A 2,892-nucleotide genomic window follows, 5' to 3' on the forward strand; every position below is an offset into this window, starting at 1 on the left:
TGTCACTGTATATGCATGCCAAGAAACGTAAGATTGTGGGAATAAGTTAGTGGTTAGTATCTCTACTTCGTAGTCTGCTATGGCTAGAGATACGAACTCTGCAACCGAATCTTTAGGAGACGAATGCTGTGATGTTACCTCCAGCCTACGAAAATTGTTTAAGATAAGAGCATGAATGAAAGAGGAGTATGACTCTTCCTCCGTTGGGAGTAGTTATAATTTAAATTTTTTTATCCGGGACAGCGCGAACGCAGTCCCGACTATCAAAAATTACGCGCCCGAGATACCCACGTTTGGGGTATTCGCGAGGGTCAGCCCAACCGAAGTGCAATGGAAGAGCCTCGCCCCGGGGGAACCGCCTTACTGATCACGGTAACCCCTACGCCAGGTAAGTATGGTTGACGAATCCCTCATCTTCGACCCAATCAAGTTTAACAACTAATACTTATGCTAGAACTTTAAGTAAAGTTACATTCTTACAAAAGTTAACTTAAAAGAACAATTCAAATTTTAATTTTCTTCCTTATTTATTTCACTGTTGTAAACGATTTCCGAAGTGATATAAGATAATGTTTGTTTTCTGAGATTCTGCTGTTCTTATTTAATGTAAGGAGTGCTGCCATCTCTTGAGCACAATTTAACATAAATCAATGCTATTTCCATGTATCAGGAAGTGGTGTGAGTTGAATTACTGAATTACAAGTGCTAGGGGATTTTTTTTTTTTTTTTTTTTTATCGAGCGAAATTATTTAAGACGAGAAAATAACTAAACGGGAAAATTATGTCTAGACTACGAATCTGAGGGCCCCTAGTTCGCACACAACATTTATTTTCTTTTGACTTATTTCCATTCGTCCACCGGTCAATTATGTATAAATCTACGTTATGAGAAACTTTATGCATAACAACTATTATTTCCGTGTTCACTGTTAGTAGGCATAAAAAGGAAATTGTTTTGTAACCCTCTGTGGAGTGTGAGAGCCAGGGTAAGTAAAGGGGAAAGAATAGGGTTAGGTGATAAGAATATAGGGTTCATGTTCCATAAAAGTCTTTTCAAATTTTGCGAGTCGAAAAATTATAAAGCTGTGCTGTGTGCGCAAATGGGGCCCCTTGTTCAATAAAGACTTAAAATATATATATATATATATATATATATATATATATATATATATATATATATATATATATATATATATATATATATATATAGTATCTCTTACGGAATAGTTTTTCCAGGTGACTTTTGCGACTGGAAACATTTTCAAAGAGTGACGAACTGCTTAATATGCATGGGACATAAATGCGTAACGAATTTCTTCAATGCAATACTAAATTTGCATTTTAATTTGCAATAATCGGGATAGCAGCTATAATTGAATCTAGGCCTATGACTGGTCTAAGAATATTCCACAAATAGGGGTCTAAAGGAGAACGCTCCTATAGGCGAAATGAAAGAAAGTAACGTCAAGAAAAAGAAACAGAAAAGTAGAAAGGACGAAAGAAAGAACAAAAGGACGCAGTTCTTACATGGAATGAAATTTGACAAATACAGTATTATTTCTGAACAAAGAGCATAAGAAAATGGAAAGCCAATGACATTCTTAGAAATGGTAAGAAGGATTATTGTTGTACGTGGAATGCGAAAAACTAACAAATTTATTTCGGGGAAACCTTGAGCCCGATAACCTCCTAAATACGCCACTGAAGACAATTCTGCTCCCCTGATCCTTCACAGCATTCTTTTTCAACTTAATAAATATTTTGAACATTGCTTATATATACACAGATGGTGATCAGAAAAATGGAAACACCTGTAGTTGGCAACACGTCAGATGTATGGATTGGCAGTGGTGTCGTGGCACCCGCTAGGGATGCGCTCGAGTCGAGACATGTCTCGAATCTCGACTCGACTCGACTCGAATTCGAGTCGAGATTCGAGTCGAGACACACTTTGTAAAATTCGAGACGAGTCGAGACAAACGTATTTCTCGACTCGAATTTTCGAGTCGAGACACGAGTCGAGTCGAGACGGCTCTTAAAAATCTCGACTCGACTCGACTCGAATGTCTCGAAAATCTTTCTATAATTTTTAATATTATTTTGAAGACAGTATTCACTCAGAAACAGCCTTGAAACCAATTCCAGCTTTTATTCCTTCAGAAAGGTACAGAACGCATAAAATTAATAGTTAATCTTTAAAGATCAAGATTTAATTTTCAGCTCAATTCAGTTAATTAGAACTAATAGTTAATGTCGTTGTATTTGGTTGTACTACAAATATAATGATAATAATAATAATTGATTATCTAGTTTGTATAAAACTATTATCCGTAGTCTAAATCTAGTTTGTATAAAACTATTGCGATAAAGTGAACTTCATAAATTCTCTGAATGAGCAGTTGGTAGTCTATAGTAATTTAGCATAGTTATAATTATTGTGTTTTCGTTCCCATGAACGCAATAGGGTTACGTAACTTCTGGATTATTCGCTTGCCCAAGTATTCTGAGGCTTTAATATGTTGCAGCATATCACGAGCTACGGATAATATAATGTAACATTTGTTGTAAATCACATATTATGATACGAGACTATTTTACATAGTATATCTTATCTAATATAAATAAAGTAAAGAGTTTGTTTGTGTGTTTGTCTGTTTGTCTGTGTGCGACCTGGGGACCAGACGAGTGGACCGAGAGATCCCAAAATTTGGTCACGGGTACCTTAGTCCAGGCTCCATATCAATTCAGTTAATTAGAACTAATAGTTAATGTCGTTGCATTTGGTTGTACTGCAAATATAATGATAATAATAATTGATTATCTAGTTTGTATAAAACTATTATCCGTAGTCTAAATCTTAATCCGCTGGACGAAGCGTTTTATTAAATTTCG

General features: G+C 35.5%; 1 non-coding gene across 1 annotated transcript; it reads right to left on the minus strand.

The window, feature by feature from the left end:
- Positions 1-234: 234 nt before the first annotated feature.
- On the minus strand, positions 235-396 carry LOC145672172 (U1 spliceosomal RNA). Its single transcript, XR_014128618.1, has one exon. It is a non-coding gene; the product is annotated as a U1 spliceosomal RNA (small nuclear RNA).
- Between the last annotated feature and the right edge of the window lie 2,496 nt (positions 397-2,892).

The sequence above is a fragment of the Thermobia domestica genome, chromosome 15 (genome assembly GCF_964235325.1).
Source record: "Thermobia domestica chromosome 15, izTheDome1.hap1.1, whole genome shotgun sequence".
Taxonomy (NCBI): Eukaryota; Metazoa; Arthropoda; class Insecta; order Zygentoma; family Lepismatidae; genus Thermobia; species Thermobia domestica.